Genomic DNA, 18419 nt, shown 5'->3' with positions numbered 1-18419 from the left:
CGCAGGTCTGTGAATGCACAACATGGGTACTGAGACCTACTTGCTGAATCATTTTACTATTCAGGCATACAATAAAGAGGTTCAGTGGAAGAACTGATCAAAGACACAGAACAAGCTTAAACGTACAAAGGCAATGCCAGCTTTTTTTTTCTTTTCTTTGTTCCCTCCCCAGCAAACATGTAAAAATCTAACCAGTTAAAATGTGCTTGGGCCCAGTTGCCTCTTAGAAAATGGCAGTAATTTAACTGTAAGTTTATTAAGGCTCAAGTGTAATAATATAACTCTCCAGCTTATTCAGGGGTTCTGATAATTATAAACATGTTTTTGGTTGTCTAGGTTTCCCTCTAGAGATTATCTACGGAGAACTACCATTCATTAGCATAAATGAAAACAGAATTTCTTCCATTGTATCAGTCTCAATTTACATTTTACCTGCTACATCAAAACATTGGGAAAAAATCATTTTTTCTTCTGGTTTTTGTTCATACATTATAATCTTCAAGCTTCAGATAAATATTTAGTCTGTTATTAAAGAATTTATCCAACCTGAAGGAATTTCACCAAAGTGACAGTTCATCCCCAGAGAAAAACGAAATTAGATTCCCTGATTTAACTGTGAAAACTCTAGTAATAGCAGATGCTCCAATAAAAGAATTAGGTGCAATAATTAAGTAACACAGATGGTGAAAGTCATTTTAAAGTTCTTACATACACCTCTGTTCATATCATGGTTTTAAATACGGGTCATGTTAAGGCCTTTATCCGGATCTCATTTAAGTAAACGGCAGAAATAGCAATGACATAAAGAGTTTTGAGTTTGGAATATATTTGCTGAAATAAAGGCAGAGCAGATATGTTGTTATATTTCCCTACTGCAGGCTTAAAACCATTTGAAAAATGTCTTAAAATATCTTATGTATTTAGAACTTTAGGCATGTTGTCTCATCTTGGGTTTTTAGAAGCATCTTATTGTCATTGTCCATAAAGATAATTTCCCCAAAAATTCACTTAAAATCTTAGAGGCTTCAAAATTCAGCACATCAAAATTTAGTTTGTAAATGCCTCAAGGACTATGGAAATGCTCCTTAGAACATGTTTTTTACTTTAAGTTCAAGATACAAAATCAGATCATGTCACAAACTACCGCCCTAGTTCACTTCTCATGTGAAATATCTCCCTCCTTGGAGACCTTCAGAAGCCGCCTGGATGTGGTGCTGGGCACCCTGCTCTGGGTGGCCCTGCTGGAGCAGGAGGTTGGGGCTGGGGGCCTCCAGAGGGACCTGACAGCCTCAGCCGTTCTGCAATTCTGCGAAAGCCTTATAATGCTCTAACTCTTCAGACTAATGCTTCTTGCCCATAAGAGATTTTTATTTTTTATTTTAATAAAAGTTTTGAATCTAGTATTAAGCTGATAAAACTCAAGGTAGTAGTATATTACATCAGAATCATTTAATACTGTTCCTATACAACTGAAAAAACTGCTATTCTTTTTAGCACATGTAACCCTTCAGTATATCTGACTTTACTCAATAAAATGAGGTCCAAACAAAGTTTTTGTGGTTCTAGTTGTTGTTTTTAATATATATAGGTTGGCCTAGAAATAGAAATCAATCAGGTGAACTCCTTAAGTAAGCCAACAGAAAGAGCAAAGAATTTAGTTGACCATCAAAAACAAACCAGGCCACTGAAATTCCAGAGAGTCAATTGTGTAAGAGACAGAAATTGTCATTTTTTGTATCAGCCTTTTGAATAAATTTATCTGTATTACAATAGAATATCAGATTAACTACAGCGAAAGATTTTGTAGTGAGAGGTAAGTGACCAGCTCAAGTAAAACTTGTATAAAGAGAAAGAAAACAAGTTCAGTAGCTCTGATCCTCAGAGTTCACGTGTGACTGGTTTAAATTTGGCTGATATTGCATATCTGCCCGTAGTCTGTAACACAAGCTATAGATGCAAGATAATAAAATAACCTCACTTGAAAACACTTCGAGTAGCTTTGATTCAGTCCAATTTACTTTAGTCATGAAGCAATAAAACACCAATGCCACTTTTAGTCAAAGTATCTATCTGCACAATTCAACTAATCTCCTCAACAAGTTATTTGTATTAACTTCTTAGCCTTCCCACACAGATTTCATTCCAGCCACTAGAGTCGTCTGCTACAGGCTCAGCCCCCATTTAATTAATCCCAAAATTAAGCGGGTAGACTCCAGCTGCAATGTAAACCACTTCTCCTCTTGTGACTCAGGAACTTTCTCACAACTATTTCCCCCAAAATTAACAATTATAAAAGCCAAGCAAATAAAATAACTGTACAATGAAAGCTGTTCTTTTAAATACAAATTCTAGATTAATTAAAACTTCACATTTGCATGTGTTTTATAAGCTTTCCACCAGAGGCTCTCAACAGACTTTACAAAAGTCAGGCTGCTTTCACTATGTCTTGCAGATTTAAGTGCGCGTTTCAAGCATTTTGCAGACAACGAACTTAACAGAGACAGATGAAGCATCTGAACAAGTTCGCACAGAGTTGGGAATATGACACTTCTTCTGGCTTAAGTGTAGCTTTCCTAACATCCACCTTCTTCCATTCCAGAAAAAACATGTCCTTCTGACTGGCAGAAGACTTCTTATTAGCCAGATTGTTGCAATTTTAAGATTTCATTAGTCTGAACTCAACAATGTTAAGAACCAAGCCCAAACATACCAACATAACAGGTCGTTTTTAAAGTGACGTGGCCCAGAAGAGGGCTGACATCTCTTGCTTTGTAGTGAGTAGCATGTATGTTAAACATACACAAAACAACTCAAATTTAATGCTGTTGGTCTAATGGCACTGAATACTGATGGGAAATCAAATAACCACTGGTAAGAACATTGTCCTTTTCATCAAAATGAAGGAGCAATTCCTGAGAAGTCCATGGGACACTGGCTTTTACTACACAGCAACCCAAGACTAATGATGCGTCTCTACTATCTCATGGATAAGCACTCAGCCACACCTGGGCAGATATCTACACAGAATTTATTTCCTAAAGAAACTAGTGGGAATCTGCAGATATGGGCTAGGAACAAAAAGCTGAAAAGTGACAGACTCTTAGCGAGATGCTTTTTGTTAGTCAGATCACAGAATCACAGAATATCCCAAGTTGGAAGGGACCCACAAGGAGTCCAACTTCTGGGTCCCCAAAAGACCACCTGAAAAATCAGACCGTGTGTCTGAGAGCATTGTCCAAACTCTTCTTGAACTCCGACAGGCTCGGTGCTGTGACCATTGCCCTGGGGAGCCTGTCCCAGTGCCCGACCACCCTCTGGGTGCAGACCCTTTCCCTAACCCCCAGCCTGACCCTCCCCTGTCCCAGCCCCATGCCGTTCCCTCGGGTCCTGTCGCTGTCCCCAGAGAGCAGAGCTCAGCGCCTGCCCCTCCGCTCCCCTCGTGAGGGAGCTGCAGGCCGCCATGAGGCCTCCCCTCAGCCTGCTCTGCTCGGGGCTGAGCAAACCAAGGGGCCTCAGCTGCTCCTCATACGTCTTGCCCTCCAGACCCTTCGCCATCTTTGTAGCCCTGTAGTAGATGTGCAAGGAAGCAGGAGCTCGGCATGAAGGACATGACTTGATCATGAAATATGTGAATTTTCAGATGGACTAACATGATAGCTCAAGGAATTACTTACGTGTCAAACAGCTATTCATTTAGGGCATGTATGATCTCTAACCCTGTCATACAAACATAACGCTGCAGGATGACAAAGCCTGTGCAAAACTCCTACTCATATGAATATTACTCCATGCCCTCTTCCCAATAAGCAGCAACATCAGACACAAGCTTCTGGATCACTGGCATTCAAATACTCCTCCAAGACTGAATGCCTAAGTGAACATAAAGTATTTTAGTAATGAGCAAAGGGAGTTACTGCGCAATTACCTTTGAGCTCTCACAATGGCCTCATTGAGAAAAGAAGCATTCCCCAGAATAATGCAAGAAAGCACCAGCAGGCACTGTTGACCAAGTTATCTGCTCATAAGAAGATACAAGCCTGACATTATTTTTTAGGTCTGAAATTCAGGTACAATGATAGCATGGGAGGCTGACTTACCCTAAACCAAAGAGGAAACAGAACCTGTGGCCAAGCCTCAGCAGAAAATTTACCACCTACTCTGAGCTGTAAAACCCCAGAGAACCCATATATGAAGTGACATTCAGTTTTCTGTTTCTTTCACTGTTCCTTCTGAACAGTGAGACCCTCTGCCAAAGAAAACCATATTAAAGCACATCTCTATCACAATTCAAAGTTACTGAAAAATTAAACATACAGTTTATATCCTCAGGTATGAAGTACCTTAGTGCAAGATATTCTAGTACCTGACACCTCCCCAAGTCATCAGAAAGTGCTGAACTATAACAATTTATTATCCCTAATGGCATAGACATATTCCTGGACTCCAAATGGCTGAGCATTGCCCTGTTGCCCTTTGTCAATATTGATAATATCCATGAATTCTAGTACAGTGATGATGGTAAAGATCTGCTTATAATCACAGTTCAGAAATGTTATGCTATTTCCAAAAAATCTATCTCCATTTTATGTTAAGATTACAAAAAAAGAAAGAAAGAAAGAAAGAAAGAAAGAAAGAAAGAAAGAAAGAAAGAAAGAAAGAAAGAGAAAGCAAGCATTCCTAACTCTGATTCCCCACAGAAACCTAGATCATACAGTCAGATTTTCTACAATGCTCAGCCCTTGGCCTTCTAATAGCGATATTATGAGATACTATCTAGATAATTCATTTAGCTGCTAAGATAGCAGCCAAGTTTCTTAATATCCAACCACTGGTGGGGAAAGGTTAATTTAAACACTGGGATCTATGTACGCTGCCCAGGTACTTCAGAGCAACAACAACAAAAAAATGGATTAAATAATATATATATATAAAGGTTATATGCATGGCAATTAACTAGACTTACTCCCTCAAAACTGATACTCAGATTCTCTGCCCTATTTTGCACTGGTTAGGGATCTCAAGAGTCACATCAGATCAGGCCTAGAAGGGACAACCCTGAGATTCTCCTGTGCTGAGCCCTTGTCAAGGGATGTGCTGCCACTCTTGCCATCCTAGCCCAAGGAAAAGCCAGATACATAAAGATATATTTGAAACATAACATGGTAGCAAGTGGAAGGGGGAACACCAGGGCAGAGCAATCTACCACATCCACAGGACCATTACAGGAGAGCTATAACATGGTCCTATGCCGTTCATCCCTGGATCAAGGATTCACAGCTAGCTCCTCAGAGCTTCCTCTCTGGCTGGCAAAAAAAAAAAAAAAAAAAAAAAAAAAAACGCAGCTTAGACGTACAGGGAATACAAACCCCCTCAGACCTGTCATGCTTTGGAAATTAAAATGCTGCTGCAATATTACCCTGTCTTTCTAACCACCTAATCACCCTTTCAGTGACAGAATGGGAACCCTACCTGGAAAAAGAAAGTTAAGGTGTTATGTTTGTACTGTGATGAGTTTCCTGATTTCGAAAACATCACACATTCCTTTATAACATCAACTTTGTAATATCGACTACAATTCAGAGTTACAATTTCTAGGCAAGCACTGTCATAGCACCTCTGAGTCAGAACATAGTTGCCTACACCATTTTCTTCACACAAACAAAGAAGACATCACATCGTCCACCCATTACTGCAGCCAATTTCAATGTAAGAAATGAATGGGACTGAAGGTCATGTGGGATTTTCCTAATTGCCCGTTTCTTGAGAGACCTCACACTGGCCATTTCCCCTTTCCTATAGCAGTTTCACCACCTGTTATATGAGGATATTGACCCAGTTTAAAAGCTTTGGATAAGAAGTGCTGTGCAAGTCTAAATTATATTTCTGCACGTCACACACAAAGACTTAAACTCAGCTGGAAGCCCCTCTAATCATCCTGTTTTCCCTACGACTTTTGTTCCCCGTAAAATAGGGGAAGGAAAAATGAAGAAAAGTACATGCCTGAGGCTAATGGTTAGGCTTATCAGCTGGGTGCAATGCGACACACAAAACTGCTTTTCTTTGAGAATGTAAAGCAAGATGTAAGAGTAATTTATTTAAATGTAAATAGCACAGGTAGCCAGAGAAAATAGCTAAGATTAGACTATCAGACTGTTCTAAATTTCACAGGAAATAAATTCTGACAGCATCAGCCCTTCATCTCATTATACCAATGTAATTATGTCTACCAGTCTACATCCTAGAGAATGAATGTCTTCAAGTTTAAGAAACAGGAAAAAGGGCAACATGCGCATTTTAAAAGATTTTAGACATTGTGGCTTTAAATTTTGGTCCTTAATTTAATTAATAATCCCTAATTACTTTTAATACTCTTTAAGCTTTTAACATTCTATAAACTTGATCCTATCCACACACCCTTTTAGGAATACCTTTTGTAATAGACACAACAGCACAGGTCATAATATAGTTGCAAAAGAAATTGCCTGGCAGTTTCTTCAGACAAAAACAAAATGAAAAAAAAAAGGTTGTTTCTTTAGATAGTTCCCTAAGCTCTCTAACAAGGTAAATCATTTTGTGGGGAAGAGAAAAGCAGTGTACCAGTCACAAGGTCCATTACAGAAGAAACACTAAATTTTTGCTGGAATTCCGTAGGAACCACAGATTTGGAAAGGCGAAAACATTACAGAATAGCAGAGAAACAGGTTAATCAAAAGTAATCTCTTTAACTCTGTGAGACAGCCATTTCATTCAACCAGAGAACTCTTTTTTCCTTGTTTTAATTTTGCAGTACCCCAAAAGTTGAAGATATTTAAGAATAAATACAGTTATTGTTGTATTACAAACATAAACCTAGATTTCTTTAATAAAATGAGCATAATAGTCAACACTCTTGAAGGAGTTAAAGATCAATCAAATCAGTTTGAAAGAGCATCTGCTCAGCTACCTCTAGGGAATCAAATGTTCAGTATTTCAAATGCCAGTGAACAATTTATATCCGTGAAGTCTGGAGCTCAGAGTGATGGCAGAATTTGTTTTTATTTCCTCCTCATTAACCCTTTTTGCATGGACTACTTTTCTCATTTGTCCAGTAACGCTGTTGAGTCTTACCATCCTTCATTAAGCCACATGTGCTCATGTAAACTACACAACAGACAGCGACATGCAATCGTTGGCTTATGAGAAGGTGAAACCTTAGAGAGGAGGTGAGTCTGCTGTATGTACTGGGACCATGAGTAAGTGGCAGGCAAACAGCACTGACACCGTTTCAGTGAACACTGGTCTTAAGGTATAACTATTAGTTGTCCAACTCTGTATGCGAGTGTGTCATCCTCACCTCTCCACCTACCCTGTGCTAATGCTACAGTGCTTGTGTGGCAATGTGGTCTTCCAGAACAGAAAACTGACTGCTGAAAAACATCGGGGTTTCCTGACATGAAAAAAAAAGGAAAAAAAAAAATCAAACACAAAAACACAAAGAAGGAAAGAATAGATAACGTCCTCAGCCAGGCTGACCACACAGCCTCCTCCCCAGTGCTTGAGCTCCTGGGAGTGGGGCCAGGGGAGCCCAGATGGGGACTGGCTTAAGCTTACAGCTGAGGAGGGAACAGCCCTCTCTGTGCCGCCTTACATCAGCCGTGGCTTCAGGCCAAGAGAAGGCACAGCACTGCAGAAACCTCACAGCTATACTTACAGGTGGAAGAGACGTCTACTTCAGCTGGAGGAGCTAAGATCGTCCATCACAAGGATGACTGTGCAGTAGCTATTTAATGTATTTAGATGAAATGTTTGGTACGAACAGAATTCTTTCTCTGACAATTTTCCTACCTTTTTACAGTAGACTGTCCTCCCTAATCGCCAATTATATCTATGAACATTGCTTTTTACCAAACACTTACTATAGTTAGAGTTGGAAGCGGGAAAAGTCCTTGCTTTCTACAGTTAAGACTTGAAAAAAAAAGTTTTGGTTATTTTAAAATTATATAAAATTAATCAATCAAAAGCAAGACACAATAAAATAAACAATAATTTATAATATAATATAATAACATATTTTAAACTAGCATTTGTTTTCAAAGCAGAGCACAATACTCCAAAAATACAGTGTTTCCCTTTAGATTTTTAAAGAACTTAATTTTTAAAACCCTTAAAATCAAATTTGTAAGTATTCGTCCATTATGCTTAAAGGTGTTTTTCCTGAGTAACGCCTGACATTCTAACAAAGGCCAGGTGCAAAGGAACAAGCAGATTGGAAACGCAGCCTTCCGTGCTCATTCCCCTTACCTAATTAAGCTAATGAAAAGTATTCTACCAGAAGAAATCAAGCTTTTTTTTCTCTGTCCCAGAAAGCTTTCTATTTTTAGATGGTCAAACTGAGGTAATGAATAATGTTTATAACCATTTTCGACACAGCTCCCAGCTAAAACGTATTTTCCAGGAATTGACGAAGCAGTGGAACCATGTACAAATGCCTTAACACCACACTGCGACCTAGAAACTTGTACGCAGCAATTTCAAGAGAAAAATATTTTTCTTTCCCTGTGCAGAAGGTACACCTTAGAACTGGGGGTTACTGCTCAGCAGAAAGCATACGTTCAGGGAGAAACTTCCTCCAGTGTGCAGATGCTTCGGTCGGTGCTGCTCCTGTGGGAATACTACGTGAAATGTGTGCTAGGCAGGATGGCCAGTAGCCACCACAGATACGGACCATAACAATTCCTGAGGGCAAGACTTAATATTTTCAGAGCATACGTGTTATTTGCCCGAATCTCTCTTTCTAGCCATTTGACTACAGCCAATTTTTCTGGACTGTTTTACAGCTCCTTCCTCCAAACTGTACCTCATTTTAGTAGGAAACTTCCATTTTGCTCTTTTCCAAAATTAAAAAAATAAATAAAATCTTTCTCATGTTGACATTGAGATGTTCTCAACAGATCACCTGACACTGTTTTGTATGTAACAACAGCCATTAAACCTAGGAAAGGAAACTTGAGACAACTACCAGACCTACCAAGCATCCTATGAGCATTTACAACTCTTCCAGCGTTCGTTATTGAGGGCTCCCACTGTTTCTTGTTCAGTCACAGTTTTTGTGCTATTGTACTAAGAAAAACTAGACCTGTAAAAAACATTTGGTCTTCTATAACTCACCAATTAAGAAGTAACTGCTCACAAATTATAGAAGCATACAAAATAAATTCACAGTCTTGTTTCTGCATTCATTACCCATCCTTTGATGAATGTGCTGCACTACAATGTGGAATGATTTCTCAGACTTACTAGAGGGTTACTAAGGGTTGCTAAACTAAGGCAGCACGTACTTGGATAAAGGTCCCAAGTACCCAAAAGTACCCTTTTAGTGATAAAGTCATTAAAGGGTACTACTACACTTCAGGTTTCAAGTAAAATGGGCTTCTGCTAACCCTACCGGAACAGATTTTTGACCAACCATATTCCTCTTTGTGGAACTCACATTAGCATTTACATTAGCAGATCACAGAATCTTAGAAGCACAGAATGGTTTGGGTTGGAAGGGACCTTAAACACCATGTAATGCCAACCCTCTGCCATGGGCAGGGACACCTCCCACTAGACCAGGTTGCTCAAAGCCCCAACAGTTTCTCTGGGCAAAGAAAGAAGCATTTGTGCAAAAAAAAAATAAACCAAAGCAGTTTGTCAAAGAAAAACATTTTTGAAGCAAACCTCTTCCTCGTCCCTCACTGAGCTTTTGGTTTGCATCATGGATGTGGTGCAAAATGGGGCTCCTTCGGGGTGAAGCTAAAACAGAAGATGAAATCCAGGAGCTCACCTAAAAAACCCGCTGTGCTGATGGCACGCTCAGCATAAAGCTCTTGGATTATAGCTAATCTGCCATGAAGCAACTGGCACACATTCTGTGGACACTGTGTCCTCAACACCAACTTTCTTGCTCTACAGACTTGCAACATGCTACTTGTTAATGCAACAGATTGATCTGAGAATGAAACATCATAAACACCTTCAATGCAAGACTAAAGAACAACTGAAAAGTTCTAAAATAACCATAAAACTATTAAGCCAGCATAGAAAGAATAATGCAGCCAATAGCTTGCATAAATTTTCATAATAATTTTAAACAGAATATTGTGTCTCTAGTGGGGCAGCTCAACTCTGTACCTAGTTTCTGTCTAACTGGAAACTTAAGGTAGCTGGCTGCACTTCTGGTATATCAGGAGAGGTACTTGAACCCTGTGATGAAAATTTGGCAGCATCCACTAGAGATCCTTCCCCTAGCTGAAAGGAGATGAATATCATTATGGCTGGGTATGCTGATGGTAGGGGAGACAGTTTAGTAAGACCTGTATTATCAATATTTATAAGGTTATATTAACATTATATATAGGTAATATATATATATAAAATATATATATAAAATATATTAACATTATATAAGGTTATATCAACATTATAAACATAATCTATAAACATTAATGTTAAAGCATTCTACTTTGAGTCAATGCAAACAATCAGCAAGGTAATGGGAAAGAAAGAAAATGTTTTACAACTTTTGCGTTAATCACAAAGTACATTGTAAAGAGAACACAAATTATAATATAATATACCGTATAAATACCTCTAAAATATTTCTTTTTCATAGAAGTGAAAATACTGACAGAACAGGAAAATTCTCTTTAAGATGAATACCACAGCCCTGTTTTGCAAACTTTAATCCTCCCATACATACAGTAGATGATGCCTTTCACCAGTTTTTACGAAGTACATTAAATGTTTTCCTATGCATTGGCTTCTGACGAAAACTTCAGAAATTCTTAAAAAAATATGGAGTAGATGGTTATCATCATCAAAAAATATTTTAAATACACTAGAACAAGCAGAAGAGCTAGGTTTATGGGTTTTTGTTTGTTTGTTTGTTATTTATAGTCAATAATTTAAGCTTTCTAAACAAAGTAGCCTGGCTTTTTTCCTCTAACACCATCAGTATATTTTCTTCCTGCTACAATGTTGTGAAACTGAAAGCAATTATCACCAATGTACAATTACAAGAGGAATGTAACAACCGTCATAATGTAACACAGCTAAAGTGTAATTTGGAGCTCTGTACATTAAAAGGTGAAATAATACAGGTACACCTATATTGCAGGTCAAACCAGCACCTTCTACCCACTCCCCTTTACACCATGTGAAGGAAATTATATGCAGACTCAGCAATGGATACTTTGACTTTAGAAAAAAAAAAGTTTAACATTAATGACAAACGTTTTTTAAAAAAATCTGTATTTTAGGACATTACATTTCTTACTGCAGGTTCAACTTCAGCCAGGATACAGACAGTGAAATATGGATGCAATAAGGTTAGTTACACGCTGAAGGTTTGTAACATCGTATGAATAATTAGGCACTGTAATTACCATCTCCCAAGCCACACCCTCCCCGTACAGGATTCTTTTCACCTATGTAGCATCCACCACGCAGCACAGAGATCTCCTCTCTGCTGAGTCCTGAGCAGAGGTCTGTGAGCATCAGACTGTGAGATGGGAGCGATGCTCGGGAAGGAACTCACCAAGACTTGGCCACCTCTACAACCAGAGGGTGGCTACATCTTCCAGTACCTAAACCAAAGGATTCAGGAAGGCCAGATGGATTCTGGATTCTCCGCATGCACCAGATCTAGTCCTTTCCACTCCAAGGTACAATTACTTAACACAAGCAGGGATTCAAGTTAAATGGTCCCAAATGTGTACCTTCACCCCCGCAAAATGAAATCATGATGTTCATAACCCTGAGAAGGCAGCAAAGGAGGCATACAAAAACAGCTACTAAGCAGAAATGACGTGCTTGATTAAAACAAATAGTGGAGCAAAAATATTCCCCACCAAAACATTCCTCAGGGTAGAAAAGAAGGCTTTTTTTCTCTGCTTGACAGAGCCTCTCAAACACTAACAAACACTTGCTACGTGTCAACAGATATTATCAGATGACTTTGGACACTAATAGTATTTTCCAAATCCCATCTCAGTGGCTGATAAACTCACTCTACTCTTCCAAATTCTTCCTTATACCACAGACTTTGTAATGGGTTAAAAATTCTATACAGACCAAAAAAAAAAAATCTGCTCTACGTAACCCTCACCTGAGATAGTCTGCTTCCTATAGAAAATACCTGTAATTGAAAACAAATCATGGATGATGCATCATCTCAGAAAACCTGCACTTGGGGTTACATCACTGACAGAGGGGTGAAGGAGCTTTTGGGGGATGAGAATCAGGGGTGGGAAAGGCAACGGGGACTCTGCAAGGAAACAGGACGCTTTAGAGCATCTTACACTACGTAACCATACACACGTGTGAAACTGCACTGCTGAATCTCTGTGGGGAAAAGGAGGAATAAAAAAAAAAAAAAAAAAAAAAGCAAAACCTGATAACCTGTGTGCTAAGCAGCTGACAATACAGTGAGTAATTGTGATCCAAGGTCCCCAAAACAAATGGCATTGGGAACACAAGCGGACATGGTGCTCTAAGCCACTTTATCACACAGATCTTTACCAGAGAGATCCTTCTCAAATGAGCATTTATTCTAAATGGGAGATAACTTCTGAGCAGATCAGCATTTGTCCAACATCACCTTGAGCAGTTTGCCAGGCAGGATCTATGCTAGGAGAGACTACAAAGGACTCTAATGAGGACTTGACTCACAAAGCAGCATTGATGTACAACCCTACTTTACAAGCAGCCAATTGTAGTTATTCCACAAAGCCCAGCCTGTGAGATGCAATCTCAGGTGGTCTACACCTGTTCTGCAGGACTTTGGGCTGTCAAGGTCAGATATCTTGAGCTGGTTGTAACTTGAACTCTGGCGGAGTTCAGATCAGTGCAGTTCAATAGAGAAGAGAAAGCTTTAGTGTCTCCCGGGTATCTGATTCCAACAGAGAGCAAAGGAAAACAGAAGGAAAGTTTGTGTTAGTAACAAAGGATTGGCTCTGTATTTTTTCCTTCCCTCTCCTGTCCCCAAACCATCAGGCATTGTTAGATGTCTAATTTTAGTTTCAGATACCAGGTGTCTTTTTCATTGCTTCTCCAGGCAACATGAAAAAATAACGGGAGCCTTCTTAAAATGTTAAAGTGATGAAGAGAAACAGTTGCATCTCTTGCTTTTACTATTGACTATCAACACTGAACAGATTTAATTAAAACCAAACAAACAAAAACTATATGTAACCTATGCCTTGGACCTTTGCACGGTTCTTGTTATGCCAACAAAGCAACACTGCGAGTCTCTCTCATTAATGTTATATTTTACAGGGACAGTCAGACCAGGAATACCTAGTGAGCACATTTCTAGTAACTGATATATGATAACAATCATGAAGTATAAAACTTTAAAATCACATTAAGTTTTGAAAATATACAATGCCTCATCATGATGCGACTCTGATGATTACACTCAAAGATTTGTGGTCAATGACTCAGTGTCCAAGTAGGGATCAGTGATGACTGCTGTTCCTCGGGGGTCAGTATTAGTACCTTGTCGGTGACAGGGGACAGTGGAAGCGAGTACACCCTCAGCAAGTTTATCAATGACACCAAGCTGAGTGGTGTGGTTGACATGCTGGAGGGGAGGGATGCCACTCAGAGGGACCCGGACAGGCTTGAGAGGTGGGCCTGTGCGAACCTCGTGAGGTTCAACAAGGCCAAGGGCAAGGTCCTGCATCTGGGCTGGGGCAATCCCCAGCACAAATACAGGCTGGGTGGAGAATGGATTGAGAGCAGCCCTGAAGAGAAGGACCTGTGGGTTTTGGTTGATGAGAAGCTCAACATGAGCTGGAAATACGCACTTGTGGCCCAGAAAGCCAACCATATCTTGGGCTGCATCAAAAGAAGCAAGGCCAGCAGAGCGAGAGAAGTGATTCTCCCCCTCTACTCTGCTCTTGTGAGACCCCACCTGGAGCTCTGTGTTCAGCTCTGGGGCCCCCAGCACAACAAGGACATGGACATATTAGAACGAGTCCAGAGGAGGGCTAGAAAGATAATTAGAGAGCTGGAGCACCTCTCCTGTGAAGATAGGCTGAGGGAGTTGGGGTTGTTCAGCCTGGAGAAGAGAAGGCTCCAGGAAGACCTTGTAGCAGCAGCCTTCCAGTACCTAAAGGCGGCCTACGGGAAAGCTGGGGAGGGACTCTTTGTCAGGGAGTATAGTGACAGGATGAGGATTAATGGCTTTAAACTAAAAGAGGGGAGATTTAGATTAGATATAAGGAAGAAATTCACTCAGAGGGTGGTGAGGCACTGGCACAGGTTGCCCAGAGAAGCTGTGGATGCCCCATCCCTGGAGGTGTTCAAGGCCAGGCTGGATGGGGATTTGAGCAACCTGCTCTGGTGGGAGGTGTCCCTGCCCACAGCAGGGGCGTTGGAATTAGATGGTCTTTAAGGTCCCTTCCAACCCAAACCATTCTATGATTCTATGATATATGAAAATCTTACAATGTGCACACAAGATGTTTCCTACTGTGATTGAATGGACATCATTAATTTTGCTGGTTTTCAACTCTCACATGCATTCTCTTTCTTTTGTAAAAATGAGAAAAAAGGAGAGAAAAAAATCCAACTGAAAAATGAGCTTTATCAAATCTTTACTGTCAAGACCTCCAAACCCAGACCATCTGGTCTCATAGAAGCTAAGCACAATACAGGACTGCTCTCTTCCACATGGACTGATGTATCCTTTGTAGGTATTTGCAGAAGGAAAGAGGTCTCCCTAATACTTCTGACCAGGAACACTTCCAAAGTTTTCAGGTCTATCTTCCTTCCAAATCCCATGCTCTTCAACCCGTTCATCATTCTGTATATTTTCCTCATGAAAAAATGAAGATAGGTCACATGCTAATCTCAGGCAAACTTTTATTGGTAAAACTTCAGTCCCCACCAACTGGAAGAGTGGCTTAAAACACACATGGGTGTCTGTGGCTTTTGTTTTGTGAATTCCTTCGCTTCAACAAAATCTTCCAACATCTAGTCACAGTTTAGCTTTACAAATACCCACAAGACCAGTTGCATGTACTCAGTATAATTAGCCACTAAATTTTATACCCCTCTTTCTCTGTAAGCCTCAATTGAAAATGTGGGTCTGAACAGGAGATGCTGAACCATCAGAGCAAAAACTGAAATCTCAGACAGCTCTGCTCTCAGCATATCAAGTACTGCGTAACATTAAGTACTCTGAAAGTCAGGCTCTAGGTCTTCAGAGTGGGACTCAGAAAATTAGTTTATTTGTAGAACAAAATGAAAACACATTATGAAAATGTATATTTTTATAGCATTTTGAAATTACAGTGATTAATTAATATAATGGCCATAAATTGCCATGATAGTCAGAGTTAACCCGTCTCTGAAAACTGTTTTGAATGTCACAAATAGGACTACTCCCTGAAAATCCTGTAGGATGATACAAATATGGAAAGGAACCAAACTGCTCTTCCAAGAGCACCTTTGAGTATGGGCATTCTTAGCTTGTGAACACCTGAATTTACAACCTCGTCAAGTTGTTGGTGATGGGTTTTGTTGCGTTTTCTTTTTTAATATGCATATGTATTGAAATAGTGTCATACACAGACCTTCCTTCAAAATGATCTTTTAAAATATGTGCGCACATAGTCCACTTTAATAATGTTTTGAAATGTGTGCACATAGAGTATGCACACATGCGAGTGTCCATGCACACGTACACATAGGAACACCATTATCTGCAGCAGTAAATGAATTTCCCATCTATCCCCTGCCACGGCTTTGAAGTTAAGCTGCTTATTTAAGAAGAGTTGAACTTACTCTATTTACTCTGGAAGCTTATTAGGAGCAGCAATTTTACACTGGAACTGCTGGAGGGATATTTGCTTAAAAACAAAACAAAAAAATAGTTCAGCCCTTTTCAGAAGACCATAACATGATGTTCAACCCTTCCTAGTGCCTGAATATTTAACAAAGTGGAGACCAAACCTATACTTCATTAGCTTTGTTTCTGTGGGCAAAGCTACTGGAGATGATAGGCAGCCTTTGAGATAACGCTGTCTGAGCCCATTTAGGGCTTTGAACATAAATAGCCCGATTTAGAGCCGCACCCAGGATGTGACCAGCAGCTGAGAGCCCGTGCAGAGTACAGATGCAGCACTAAGTGCTCTCATCAGTCACTCCATGGAGGAGAACCAGCATTTGCTCCTTTCATGTGGCCTCTTAGTCATGCCATAGTGAGCTACAGATATCCTAATTGAGTCCTTCACAAGACGACGATTAACTCCAGCCAAAGACATGTTCAAGAGGAAGGGGTCTGGAGCTCCATCAGCAAGAGGTATCAGATGTTAACCATCACCATTTTCTACCAGCTTGCTTTAAATTAAAAGTGATAATTTAAGAAGAGTCTGTATCACTTCTTTAACTACCAACTGCTAGTACCACCTAAAAACTTCAAACATTAGGTCAGCCCAATAGAGCTTGTGAAGATCAGCTCATTTTTTTATTTTTTTAATTTTGGCTAGTCTTGTTTACGAGTGTTTCACAGTGCAATTATGCAAATTGTAAATCCAACCGTAAGTCTGACCATACAAAAGTTCTACTTATAAAATGTAATTTGCATAGGTATTGCATAAAACTAATTGGGAAAATAATAATCATCTAGAAAAGAGTAATTACATTTTAAAAATGAAACCCTCTGCCAATTCACAGCTATCCAGAATTAGTCAGTTCATATCTAATATACTGCTATTTTGGTTTTGTTTTGTTTTTAAAAGGAAGAGCCATAATGCATATAAAAAAGCAAACCTTCATAATCCTGCTGCTCTTTCAAATTAACAATGCTACACAGGGAACAAAAGAGCAATTATTCTGAGACATTTAACAGACTTAAAGATTTTAAAATCAGCTCTTAATAAGATCATGGAAGAACATGTGAACTTCCACACCTCTTCAAAGACATATTAAGAGAACCATAACCAGTTCAGTTAATGAAAGCAGTACCAGGGAAGTTAAATTGAAAAATGCTGTCCTGACAGAATGGCTTAATTTTTTGCACATGCTTTTACTGTGTACCCATTCACATCAAAAAATTCTGATTCAATTTCAACCTCATTTCAAACAATTTTGCCAGTAACAGCTAGAAAAAGAATTCAAGGTTGATTACATACGTACTGTTCCATTCAGATCAATTTACAATACGATTCTGTTGGAATTTGTGGGATTAGAATACATGACAGTTAAAAAATAATAATTTGGGAAATAGATGCAAATATTCTGCTTATTAAGGAATTTCATCTGAACATTAACGTTACAGAACAGATACCACCAAAAATGACCTTCTGATGGCTTTCAGTTAGGGAGTTTTTAGCAAACACATTGACTAGCAAAATAAGTAGGAATATCACTCTATGCCTGCACAGGCAGAAGGGTCAAGAGCACAAAGCTCTCTTTTTACAAGCAGGAAGAAAGAAGGTTAAAGAAGGCATCACATAAGGATTTTTTTTTCCTCCCTGCTTTCAAAAAGAAGTAAGAAATTGAAGAGAAGTTTGGTTAATTTTTAATCAAAGTCAGGAATTTTTTTTGTTCACATAGAAAGGTCATTTTCTAACAACACACACCACTACTGCTTTGCCTCTCCTCTAAGAAATAGCAAATCCCAGTAGCATATTGAACATTGTCAGTTTAAAGAATTCAGAACAAAGCATGAACAGAATGTCAGAATAAGTGCCAGTAAAATGAATGATAAAGATCTTCCGTTTTCGTAAGCACACGGACCTTCCTGCAGAATATGATGTTTATTTCATTTAGACACTGCTTCCCACCGTGACATGCCGTTTCCATGAGCACTAATTCGTAAGTATTGATATATTTCATACATCCCCTCTTATTCTTTGAGTTCATTTAAACAAAGCCTTGAAAAAGCAATCCAAGAAAGTCTCCAAAAAAAAAAAAAAAAGAGCTCTTACAACAGATTCAAGAGTCAAGCAAACAGATAATCAGATAATGTGGGAGAGCCTATTATACTGCATGGTTCAAAAGCCTAAAACCCCTCCTCATTAAGATTTCATTTTAATCATTAAAATACTCTGTTATCCCCATCATAATAAGGTTCTTACACCTTTGTAATGACGCGCTTTCAAAGCACTGAGTTCCCCAGACCAGCCTTTGGGTGTGAATAGGCAGAGCTTCCTCGCTGATCGACTTCACAAAGCTCTGGAGGTGTTCCTTCCCACCACTCCCCTCTCCTCTAGTTGGCCCTTTATTGTTATTTTACAGTCTCTTAAAGTATAATTTGTTGAAAAATTAAAAATAAATAAATAAATCAGAGAAGAACAAAAAAGACAAGGAAATGACAGTCACACCCAGGGATTATTGCCTTTATTGTAGATGGTTGGGTGTTGGAGCACTTGCCATTCGAGAAGAGG

General features: G+C 39.3%; 1 protein-coding gene across 4 annotated transcripts in view; it reads right to left on the bottom strand.

The window, feature by feature from the left end:
• The window catches only part of SPIRE1 (spire type actin nucleation factor 1), a 129758-nt gene that overhangs the window by 75923 nt on the left and 35416 nt on the right, over positions 1-18419 (bottom strand). The gene's annotated exons all lie outside the window — the stretch shown is intronic.

This window comes from Anser brachyrhynchus, assembly GCF_964034855.1.
Source record: "Anser brachyrhynchus genome assembly, chromosome: 2".
In the NCBI taxonomy this organism is placed as follows: Eukaryota; Metazoa; Chordata; class Aves; order Anseriformes; family Anatidae; genus Anser; species Anser brachyrhynchus.
This window is presented reverse-complemented; position numbering and strand designations above follow the sequence as displayed.